This window comes from Mytilus californianus, unplaced genomic scaffold (genome assembly GCF_021869535.1).
Source record: "Mytilus californianus isolate M0D057914Y unplaced genomic scaffold, xbMytCali1.0.p SCAF_11, whole genome shotgun sequence".
Taxonomy (NCBI): Eukaryota; Metazoa; Mollusca; class Bivalvia; order Mytilida; family Mytilidae; genus Mytilus; species Mytilus californianus.
Window position 1 is genome coordinate 71,898,462 of NW_026262593.1, and position 13,179 is coordinate 71,911,640.

The 13,179-nt window shown below is 33.4% G+C and overlaps 2 long non-coding RNA genes across 2 annotated transcripts; both read left to right on the forward strand.

Annotated features, from left to right (window-relative positions):
- Positions 1 to 170: 170 nt before the first annotated feature.
- On the forward strand, positions 171 to 10,161 carry LOC127720662 (uncharacterized). The gene is made up of 3 exons (XR_007990916.1): positions 171 to 266; positions 7,688 to 7,906; positions 10,116 to 10,161. It is a non-coding gene; the product is annotated as an uncharacterized LOC127720662 (long non-coding RNA).
- A 24-nt stretch (positions 10,162 to 10,185) lies between these two features.
- LOC127720659 (uncharacterized) lies at positions 10,186 to 12,941 on the forward strand. Its single transcript, XR_007990913.1, has 3 exons — positions 10,186 to 10,358; positions 11,613 to 11,720; positions 12,831 to 12,941. It is a non-coding gene; the product is annotated as an uncharacterized LOC127720659 (long non-coding RNA).
- The last annotated feature ends 238 nt before the right edge of the window (positions 12,942 to 13,179 follow it).

Here is a 13,179-nt window from a genome sequence, read left to right on the forward strand (position 1 = left end):
ACACGGCTGAAAACAATATAATATTCATAATAACGAATATGAATATAATATGTGTTTTCAGCAGTGTATGACCTCCTTCACTTGTGATCCAAGAGATGATATATGTGGTACTCAAACGGATGAACTCGGTGAATTTCTATTTTATTTTTTTCTTCTTTATTCAGAATGATAAAATTGAAGATTTATGGAGAAAATTTGAGGAAAAGAAAACAACATTTCCAAGTACACATACCGATGCATTAGAAACATTGAAGTATGAAAACAAGGTATTTAGAATTAAGTAATATTCTTTTGTCTATGCACGATACACATGTCCTCTAGAATCGAGTTTTACTAGCTACTGTTAATTTTATACATATATGTTTGTTGTTTTTTCTCTCACTTCTATTGAATACCCTCACCCAGTTTTTGTAATATAGTGGAACTATAAACAACTGTCAGATTTTGCAAGCTTGAAAAACAAGTTTAACCCACTATTTTCTTCGACAAAGGCATGTGTCAAGTCAGAATCTCCGTAGACAAAAAGAGGACTACTGGATTCGACAATTGGGAACTGCGACACCATATGGTTGCAATGACAAAATTGATGGTATAGGTATTCTATCTAGTCCTTCCTGTAGCTCGGTGAATGTGATGAATATTTTCAACTCTACTCCTCGACGTAGACGCAGTCATGGTCATCGTCATTATACATCACCTACTTTGCATGATGTCTCTATTAATGACTTGCTGCCATTTATACAAAAGCCGTTAGGTATTCATCACATTCGCACGAAACTGTATTCATTACCCCTTTCAAAACTTCATTCTCTGTTCAATTTATGTTTGGAAACCACTGTTACAAACCCTCATTCAAACCAATACAAACTTACAGCTATTATTTCGGATATTGCAAGTCACAGACTTTTCAAACCAGTTCGCATTGGAAAAGATGAAAAAGAGAAAAGATCTTTTCTTAAACTTTCCTTTGCCAACAAAGGTCTCGATGGCGTCAACTTAGGCAATATCCTTCATCATAAATTAGTTCAGTCGAAAATACCTCCTTATTTTAAAGATCAGTCTGTACCAATAATTTCTTATACCTATACCAAACCAATTGCAACTAAAATTTTCAATTACAAACACGTTTTGCAGGATCTCAACATTGACGACTTCAAGTCTAAACCTCCTGATTGCACCTGTGCTAGTTCCCAATTCACATATAATCCGGCTGGCCACGTTATTACCGGAGACCTCAACATTGTCAATAACACTTTCCTGCGAAATTTGTTATCCAAAGGTCCGAAATATCGTGAGCCTAAATCCATCAATTGGAAATACAACTTCAAAATACTGATGGATTCAGTCGAGGATTATGCCAGGCAATGGGCTAAACGCGAGAAAGAAGACGTAGATACTCTTTCCGAATGGATTAAGGCTGTGAGGTCGTTGATACAAATCCGAATTAAGAAACTAAATGGGCATATCAATACCCACGCTACATCAATTTTTAAAGACCCAAATGTTGCAAAACACTTGTCCTACCTCCATGACAAATATGTTGTTGTCCCCGCAGATAAAGCCCCAAACAACATCGTTTTTGTGTGTAAATATCATTACATAAACTGCTTGATAAATGAATTAGGTATTGACAATTCACTTGGAAACTCAACATATACCCTCACGACACTTACCAAAGAGGAAATCCTAGATAATCATAGGTCTGTTCTATGTTCCTTTGGAATTTCAACCAAAGACGAAGAACTGGATCTTCCATCACTGTATTGGATACCTAAACTACATAAGTGTCCTTACAAACAACGGTATATTGCTGGGTCTTCCAAGTGCTCCACGAAACCTCTTTCTAAATTATTAACATCTATTTTATCAGCAATCAAAGCCGGGCTCCAAAGTTATTGTGAAACTGCCTATTCTAGAGGTGGCGTGAATCAGATGTGGATACTAAAAAATTCCAAAGATCTTTAAGAGTACATACAATCTAAGACTCTCTCATCTTGCAATAGTATTAAAACATTTGACTTTTCTACACTTTACACAAGTATTCCCCATTCCAAACTAAAAGACAAATTGAAAGAGTTGGTATTACTTTGTTTCATTAAAAAAAATGGCGAACGTAGATACAAGTATCTTGTCTTGGGGAGGGATAAATCCTACTTTGTAAAGAATCACTCTGATTCAAACAAAAAATTCTATGAAACTGACATTATCAAGATGCTTGATTTCTTGATTGACAACATATTTGTTACGTTTGGAGGACGTGTTTTTCAACAGACTGTCGGAATCTCAATGGGAACCAATTGTGCCCCTCTTCTTGCCGACTTGTTTCTTTATTATTATGAGGCTGACTTCATACAGGAGCTTCTTAGGAAGAGAGATAAGAAGTTAGCAATATCCTTTAACTCTACGTTCCGCTATATTGATGATGTTCTCTCACTAAATAATACAAAATTTGGTGACTATGTTGAACGAATCTATCCCATCGAACTAGAGATAAAGGATACTACAGATACAGTTAAGTCTGCCTCATATCTTGACTTACATCTAGAAATTGACAATGAGGGTCGGTTGAAAACAAAACTTTACGACAAAAGAGATGATTTCAGCTTCCCAATTGTGAACTTTCCATTTCTATGTAGCAACATACCAGCAGCGCCTGCATACGGAGTATATATCTCCCAATTGATACGATATTCCCGGGCTTGTGTTTCCTATCATGATTTCCTTAATAGAGGATTGCTGCTCACAAGGAAGCTATTAAACCAAGAGTTCTAAATGGTGAAGTTGAAGTCATCCCTTCGTAAATTTTACGGACGCCATCACGAGTTGGTTGACCGTTATGGAATAACCGTTTCACAGATGATATCGGATATGTTCTTTATGTCGTAACTACAATACCCTTCCCTTTTCACGGATGTGACTTACCGAATTAGACTATTTACCGGATTTGTAATAACATAAGCAACACGACGGGTGCCACATGTGGAGCAGGATCTGCTTACCATTCCGGAGCACCTGAGATCACCCCCAGTTTTTGGTGGGGTTCGTGTTGCTTAGTCTTTAGTTTTCTATGTTGTGTCATCTGTACTATTATTTGTCTGCTTGTCTTTTTATTTTTGGCCATGACGTTGTCAGTTTGTTTTCGATCTATGAGTTTGACTGTCCCTCTGGTATCTTTCGTCCCTCTTTCAGAAATATGACAGTTCTTTTCCATTCGTTCCATTCGTTGATAACGTTTTATTTTGTCAGGTTTGATGGACTTCCCTTTTTGAATTTGCCATGTAGTTTGATATTTTTGTTATTTTTTTTCCCTCCAAGGGTGGCATGAGAATAGACATATGATCACTAAGGTTTTCTTCCGACCGGCAGTAAAGCCCTTGCCAAAGTAGGGCATCCGTTTTGCTGTGCGGAATGTACAAGTACACAGCCACGCCAGCTCAGAATGGGGATATTAAATTCCAGCCTCATGAAGTGAGAGTGTCACGCTCTCTACAGGTTAAGAACCATTCCAAAACTCTTTGAAGGGTCGGTAGGTGGCCTGATGAATGCAAAATTGCTGTCATTATCCAATATACCCTCTTATACTAATGGCAGTCCATATTATCCCGCCATTCATCACGGACTGCTTCTGTTAGTGAACCTACCTGTTTTTTTTGTTAATACGTTCTCGCTCTGAACATGCATGAACTACTTGAAACTAGACATTGAGCAACCAACAAACAATCAATATGTTAAACATGATAAAGGCTTTATGACTAAAACCAGCAAAGACCTATCGAAACAACATCTGATACAAAAATTTAACAATACTTTTAGATATTTGGATGATATATTGGCTCTCAATAATGACAACTTCAGTATGTATACTAAAGAAATTTATCCTGTTGAACTTACTTTAAATAAAGCTAATACTAACAATGACCACTGTCCTTTCCTCGATCTTGATAACTATATCTTGAACGGGGAGCTTAATACAAAAATTTAAAAAAAAACATATCCATTTTTAGATGGTGATGTTCCCTTGTCACCATCTTATGGTGTTTATATATCTCAACTTGTACGATTCACTCGTGTATGTAACAACGTATTAGATTTTAGCGAGATAAATTTATATATTACTGAAAAATTATTACACCAGGGTTTTCGATATCATAAACTAGTCAAAACATTTACTAAATTTTATCATCGGTATAAGGACATCATTCGTAAATATAACTCAACATGCAGACATCTTATACGTTCGGGTATTTCACATCAAATCTTTTATGGTAATATTCTTTACAAAGCACAAAAATGTCAGTATTCACCTCAAAAGCTAACAAAACCTTTAAACAGACTTATTAAGAAGGGATATAGTTACGATACTGTTGTCAGGTCATTGAAAACTGCATATTTTGGCTTTAATATTGATTCACTTATAGGGTCTTTGCATCGGAATTAAACATATTTATTCTAAAACCAGTTGTTGGCATGACACGGGTTATGTTCTTCTCATATATTTTATGACGGTATAATACTAAACCCCTAACAGGAGGGATTGTGCCTGATATTCATATGATGAAGACATAATCTTTCAATCAGTTTAATTGAGGTCTGGAGCTGGCATGTCAGTAGCTGCTAGTAGTCTGTTGTTATTCATGTATTATTGTCATTTTGTTTATTTTCTTTTGTTTCCTATTCTGACATCGGACTCGGACTTCTCTTAAACTGAGTTTTACTGTGCGTACTGTTGTACGTTTGTTTTTTCTACATTGGCTAGAGGTATAGGGGGAGGGTTGAGATCTCAAAAAACATGTTTATCCCCGCCGCATTTTTGCACCTGTCCCAAGTCAGGAGCCTCTGGCCTTTGTTAGTCTTGTACCATCTTTAATTTTAGTTTCTTGAGTATAATTTGGAGTTTAGTATGACGTCCATTATCACTGAACTAGTATACATATTTGTTTAGGGGCCAGCTGAAGGACGCCTCCGGGTGCGGGAGTTTCTCGCTGCATTGACGACCCATTGGTGGCCTTCGGCTGTTGTCTGCTCAATGGTCGGGTTGTTGTCTCTTTGACACATTCCCCATTTCCATTCTCAATTTTATTCAATCTGTATTATTTTAAATAATTGAACTTATACATTATACTTCCTTTATTGCATTTTTTTCATAACCGTTATTAGTAAATTTTGACAGTAACCAAGCTGAGATTTATTAACATGATCATAATATAGTGGTTGTTATGTGTATGTGCAATATACCGGTCAATCACTTTCGACAAAAATATTGTTATATCAGCTCCAATGAGTTATGATACATAGTTTTTATAATCTTTAACAAAAGTAAGCGTGCTTTTATATACAGCAAATCATTCAAATATATCAAAACTATTGTTTTCTTATATATGTCAATAATTTATTTTACAAAATGTATATTAAGCTCGCCAGATTATGTGCTGTAAATCCTTACTGTCCCTACATGGACCGTTATGGAATAACCGTTTCACAGATGATATCGGATATGTTCCTTATGTCGTAACTACAATACCCTTCCCTTTTCACGAATGTGACTTACCGAATTAGACTATTTTTACCGGATTTGTAATAACATAAGCAACACGACGGGTGCCACATGTGGAGCAGGATCTGCTTACCCTTCCGGAGCACCTGAGATCACCCCCAGTTTTTGGTGGGGTTCGTGTTGCTTAGGCTTTAGTTTTCTATGTTGTGTCATCTGTACTATTATTTTTCTGTTTGTCTTTTTATTTTTGGCCATGGCGTTGTCAGTTTGTTTTCGATCTATGAGTTTGACTGTCCCTCTGGTATCTTTCGTCCCTCTTTCATCAAAAATGTGTTCAAGTACTATAAATACTTACAAAAAAAAAAAAAGATTGAAGTAAATAAAAAATGACAAAACCAAGCGCTCGACTATATCAACCAAGATAACGACTGGAAAACAAATATCATATCAAAGCGGTACTTTAAATGTTCATTGTCATGCTGGTTCAGTATCAATATGCATAGGAATTGAAGCTTCCTTTATGAGTTGCTTGAACAAATGTCAATCTGTCCATACAATCTACAGTTGAGTTATGCATAAAAAAAGATTCAAAGGTATATAACATACTAAAACGCCACATTCTCAAATCGGTATCCACAATTTGTTTCCTCCAATGGACGTCCAATTCAAAATTCTGGTATTAACAGAATGACGTCTAAACGGAGACTACTCCAATTGACGCAAAATATGACATCATCATCTATTTCTATTCCAAATTTAATGTTTTATTTAGACTAGAAAGATACAATAAAAGAGTTGACTAAATAAACAAAACGCCAAAGAATACAATATATAATACCCAAAGACGCAAATAAACAAAGTACATCAGTACGAACAAAGTGCAAATCAGACACATGACAGACTTGTTTGATAGTTTAACCTGCGGTAACGTGTTTCTTTATCCTGCTTCCCATATTCATTGTCGTTGAGAAGCGAAGATTTGCAATATATTCCTATACAGGCAATAATATCAAATTTCAAAAAAATACCCTTTTAAATCAACGCCGACACCTGAAATTTATAATAATAACTATTGTAGTCCCGTAGTTCATGAAACAAGTTCTCGATTTGCACTTTGCACACAGGGTGAAGTTTAGGTTGTTAATAAAATTCGTGATCAGCTATTTTGACCAAGGAACACCGACACGTTTTAAAACATTTGCTTCTTATGAATGATTTTCTCTTGATTTTGATAATAAAATTATTTTACTTGAGGTCCTTGTATTGCGGCATGATTTATCAAGCGTTAGAAGTATTATTTAATTTTTCATTTTAATTGTAGCTGAAAATGATGTTAGGAAGAATGAGAACAAAATCAGAGGTCGAATTGTATATCCATAGACGGACGAGGATAAATCTTTCGCAAAAAGAAATACATAAAAGCAACAAACACAAAACGTAAAACGAGTATATCAAACAAACTGATGATAAGGAGACAACCCGATAATGAGGAAAATGGCTGTGAAATAAATATTGGCAGTGTTAAAATCAATTTGAAAGTTTTTTTTCTCAAGAAACCGTCTTGATGAGTGACAAAATAATTGTATTGAATGGTGACTTTAATCAAATATTTTTGTGTCATTGTCATTTGTTCTTTGGTTGTATTATTTTTTTCTTTTGAAAAAAGGTTGTGTGATTTGATTGATTTTTTTCAGTTCTTGAATTATCATTTAACTGTAAGAATCAATTATGCTACCTTCAACTGTCCAATATTTTCAAGAAGAAGAGGGTTATTCTTAAAAATATTGGACATTTAAAGGGAACATAATGGTTTCTTGGAATCTGATGCGACTGTCATACAAGGGAGAGGTTTAGCTAGCTATAAAACCAGGTTTAATCCACCATTTTCTACATAAGAAAATGCCTGTACCAAGTCAGGAATATGACAGTTGTTATCCATTCGTTTGGTGTGTTAGAGCTTTTGATTTTGCCATTTGATTAGGGACTTCCCTTTTGAATTTTCCTCGGTGTTCAGTATTTTTGTGATTCTACTTTTTTCTTACAGGCAAATGATAGCCCAATCATTGAAACAAAGAACGGGTACAACAATAGAATGACGTCACAGCAATGTTTTAAATATATGTATATTCGTACTTTTTCAAGGTACCATTACCAAGTTTAGCAAATAATTGCATCATTTCCATTGTCTTTTAGGTGTACCCAATGAAGAGTGTTAACCGAGGAAAATTTATTCTCATATCAAACGTTCAAGTGAAACCACTATGCACAAAAACCCAAAACGAGGAAAAGAAGGCACAAAGATATGCAGATTATCTTCGGAATTCAGACTTTGATCTGGTCAATGTATTTCAACTTTTTAAATTCATGGGATATGATACAACAGACGGTAAACACTTTGGGAAAACAGAAGAGGTAATGTGTGATTGAAAGGGGCATTGGCTAACATGTAGACAAACAATTATATAATAAACTTGTTTTTCATTGTTGTTACATACATCAGTAAAAGAGAAATATTGAAATAATAATCTGAAAATAGAAGATTGATTGTTTCAAATTTGTTGTAAAAATACTCTGAAAGAATAGATGATAACTGATTGTCTTGTAAGACAAAGATTCGGCTACATTTTGGTCCATATGCATGCAACTTTTAAACTGACCCTTATTTAGATGGTACAAAACCACTACCTGTATACATCCTTGGCTCTCAATTAATCTGCTTTGAGTGTTCCTTATGATAAATCAAGAAAAACGAGTCGGTTCCATGGAAGTATTTTAAGTTAAGGTATATTTGTTCTTGAGATAGCTTCTCTTATGTGTGCTACATCATTCTTTCAATGAAGGGAAGTTTGTGTATTAAAATTTAAATAAGACATACATCACATATTCTTGGTCCCATTGCTTTTTATGTTAAGTTATTTCCATCTCAGGCATTTATTTGGGGCGGGGTCAATGTGCCGTTATTTGCACATAAGACAGTACTTGTTACCAGAACTTTAGATATACCAAACGGTACTCCATCATGTTCATATCTGGGAAACAGCCAATGTATGCCCTACTTTTTAAGATTTCATCCATACAGTTTTGTATTATTCCAAATCATCAATCAAAAGGTGTTCTACAAGGATCACCATTCCTTCACCTTTCAATTTGATATCTAAATTACCAATATATATTCTTAACAGTTTTATATTTACCCCTATGCGCAAGAACTTTTTTGTTTAAAATATTTACTACTTTCCGGTTTGTTCATTTTGCCAGGCACGAGTTGGTGGTGTTACATCTGACAAAGGTCCAAATCATTTGCCCTATGCATACGTGTTTTCCTGTAAAATATCTTATGTTTATCTTGATGTGCCCTGTGGTTGTCTAAATGTTTGTATTGTTTTTGCACGATTCAGTGTGATTGTCAGGCTTAATTATGAGAGTGAATGTTTGATTCCTTTGCCAGATTTCTTTGATTGATATTACCACACGGTTTTGTTCTTCAATTAACAGTTGTGATGTAATTTCGCTCAAACCAGTGCGAGAGGCCGTTTTAAATTTGAAGAGAATTATTTTGCTCCGTGCTGAAGGCCTGCCTGTGACTGTGGGATAAAGAACAGCAATAAGAACGTTTTTCCCTTGATTTTGATTTATTTTGCTGTGCCTGGACTGATTTTGTGTCATATGGATACCACATATTCTTTATTTCTTATAATTTTCATATTTTTTTTGAATATTGGTTGTGGTCTGCGTTATTTTTTATTGTAAAAAAACAATGTCAAAAGAGAAAAAATGATCCTCAAGGAAGAACTATTTCGTTGACTGATTATGCCCACAAGAAAAACAAATCTTTTAATAGTAAAACGACTATTTATATATTTTTTTATAACATTATATCAAAGACCTAGAAAATGTGTTTTTATTTTATTGCACATACTTCATGTACTTGTTTGTGTATTTATAATTATAACAATTTTGGGTCGTATGGCCACCGACAGTCAAGGGAGGTAATCTTGATTCTTAATTAGGTAGTGTAAAGCACCTAGATACTAACGATATGCTGATAGTGTTCAACGACTAATGCATTTATGATTGTCTTCTATGTAATTCTTGTACATGTTGTATGTTATAAAGTAAACAGTTCATTTGGTAGAAGTTAATTTGACAGTTTTAGACTTTAAAAATGTTTTTGTTTATTTAAAACAAAAGAAATCATGTTCAAGCCACCATATTCACCCCAATAGTCTTTATTACACTTTCCCATTCATGATTATTGTTCAACACATAGGCAGAACATATTGTGATTTTACTCAATACTGTTATTTCAGCACTGATCTGTCAGATTTCAAATTCATAAGCATTAATTGGGCTACAGAAGTAAATTGCCTTTGTGATATTTTAAAGAAACAAAGTATTTTTACCGATAACAGGCCAAATGCCTGAACAGTGCCTAATATACAGAGAGGAACTTATTAAAAAAAATTACCGAGAGACTGACATAACTTAATTTACACGGTATCATTTATAAAATATAATAATATGTTTTGTAAATATAAAAATCTATTTCAGATTATTCCAAGTCGTCAATTCAAATCAACAAGATTGGTATGAAATAATTTGATGTAATTTTTCGTTGCAGGAAATCAAGGAGATATTGAAACAAAAATTAAATGATATAGACAAGGATTCGTCTTCTATATATATAAGTATGATAGCCTTATCGTAGTTTTCTTGTCAAGTAAAATTGACCCTCAGACAACAATGATTTATGACATAGATGGAGAAGTTGTTCCAAAGGATGAAATTTTAGAAATCATAAAAGGCTGTCAAGGTTTTGAAGGGAAACCGAAAATTATTATTGTCCATACTTACAATTTTAACGGTATGTTCGTTGTTATACTCCATTTATTCATACACATATCTAGTAATTAACAAAAAGTAAAATCACAAAAATACTGAACTCCTAGGAAAATTCAAAAAGAAAAGTCCCCAATCAAATGGCAAAATCAAAAGTTCAAACACATCAAACGAATGGATAACAACTGTCATATTCCTGACTTGGTACAGGCATTTTCTTATGTAGAAAATGGTGGATTGAACCTAGTTTTATAGATAGCTAAACTTCTCACTTGTATGACAGTCGATGACAAATGTCGATGTTGATTCATCCAAAAAAAACCAATGCTGTTTATGGAATTTATTTACGTAGTCTTTAAATCGATATGTCGTGTAATGATACTCGTAATCAGACAATCATTTTGAACCTATAATATGTATGATAATTGGCGTCCAAATCAATTCTCATGTATGTGTAATTAGATGAAAACCATTCATATTAAATAAGGGGTACAAGCAATTTAAAGATATTCAAATTTCAGAAATCCATTCAAAACGTGCAAGACAAACTAAAAAAAATATGACGGATTCGCATGAATTACAAGAGGAGTGAAACCGCGTGGGTCATCATGGTAGGCGTCTCTTTCTATGTATGCACACCCCATTGCGAATCCAGGTACTGTCAAAATGTCACAGTACATGTACGAAATAGAACACAATAGGTAACCTCGTTAATAAAACAACTATTATTATACCTAAAGATATAATACGCTAATATCGCTAGTAAGCTTAGACACATGCACAACGAAAAAAACACAGTGACGAAACCTTTTGTCAGAAGCCTATTGTTTAGTAGTTGTTGGTTCATGTCTGTCATATTTGTTTTTTTAAATTCTTTGGTATAAATTATGCTGTTAGTTTTCTCAATTGAATTTTTTCATATCTTTCATGTCAGGGCCTTTTATAGCCGACTATACAGTATGGATTTGTGTAATTGTTGAAGGCCGTACGGTTGCCTATAATTGGTTACATCCAATTCATTTGAACTTTGGTCAATAGTTGTCTAATTGGCAATCATACCACATCTCCTTATTTTTTTATACTGATACATGTGTTTTATTTAGTTTCGAATAAGTACTTCATTGACATATGTCTCATTTCTTCTAGGATTATTATTACAAAATACATAGAATACAATAGGATGTAATGTCATTTAATGTAGATAAGTTTATAGAACGCTATTATTGCAAAGTCCTTTTATTGGACAGATATCTATACAGCTTATCACATTTGATTTGAGAGGAAAAAGAATATTTTGATAAAACCAACTCTACACCAAAGGGCATCATAATGGAGAAGAAATCAAACACAGACGATATATTTGTGGTATCAAGTTATTCAAGAATAGGTAATATTGAATTTGGGAATATATATTAAGGACATCAAATGGTTTCCCATGTATCCGTTTCCAATTTAATCACAGGAAGCAGTCGAGCTAAACATGTATTTATATTTTGACCTGACTATGTTTCAATTCAATTTCATCTCTGAATGAATGTAATCCCGTTATACATATGATATGACACGTCGTCTTCAATGACTTGAAAATATAATGAATGCATTTAATTGTTACTTACATCAGTTTTAGGAACTCTTTGTACGACTCCCTAACAATTAATGTGATTAATTGTTAAACTCTATACTGATCGAATATAGTGGTTTATTTTTTTGTATGAGATTATGATTAACACGGATATATTGAAAATGTTAAGTTAAAAAAAAAGTCGTGCTGTTTTTATTTCAGAATGTTTCTTAAACACGTATAGCAGAGGGTAAAGTAATGTTTTTATTATAAATTACTATGTTGGTGTAAAAAGAAAATCTATTTTATTTCTTCTGACTTAAACAGACTCACTGGTAGGTAGAAAATAGAGTCTATTTTGAAATTTTGAAATGTCTACCCAAAAATATCAAAGACATCACTTATATGAATTTAAATAGACGATGCATTTCAATTTTGACATTGCTCACTGACACATCAACATCAAAGTTCCACTTTTAAAAGTATTTTTCACTTATATACATATGTTCATAAAAGTTTTTCTTCACCATTTTGATCTTATTATTTGCAACTATTTGTTTTACTGAAGCAGTGATCGAGGAGTAGGACAGGAATTAGCTGTTTTATATTATGTCAAACGTACCTTTATCACAAATTTTATTTCTTATTTTTATAGAAATTGGACATATAAACTTGAGTTTCAATTCCTCATATACCTCTTTATTTTGAACAATTTGAAGGATGTTAATAAAACATCACAAACACCAGGCTTAAAATTATGTACACCAGTGTTTCATATACAAGACTGATCAGTGACGCTCGATTTAATCTTGAAGAAATTGATATTTGAACAGGTACATTTTTTGGCGATTTAACAAAAAAGCGAACGATCACGTGCAGGTTCTGCAATATTTAATAATCAGAAAATATATTTTTACAACTACTTTTCATAAAAAGGTCCATGGATGATTGGAGATAATATGGTAGGATCATACTTTATTCAGGCACTCATACATGCCTTCAAGAACTTTGCCTATCAAAAATCTTTTATGGATCTATTAAAAGAGGTGACTATTGAAATATGCTAATACTGCATAAAATATCATATTTTTCTTCTGAAGTTTGTCTTTAAGTAATGCAATAAGTTATTTGTTTGTTTGTTATTTCTATGATACTTATTTTGATGATGGTTGTAAAATTTGGTTTAAAAGTAGAACAAACTATTGTAATTACTTTCTAATTCTTTTAAGTAGTGCTAAACCATATTATAAGTTTCTGGAATGAGTAAATGACTTTATTAATTATA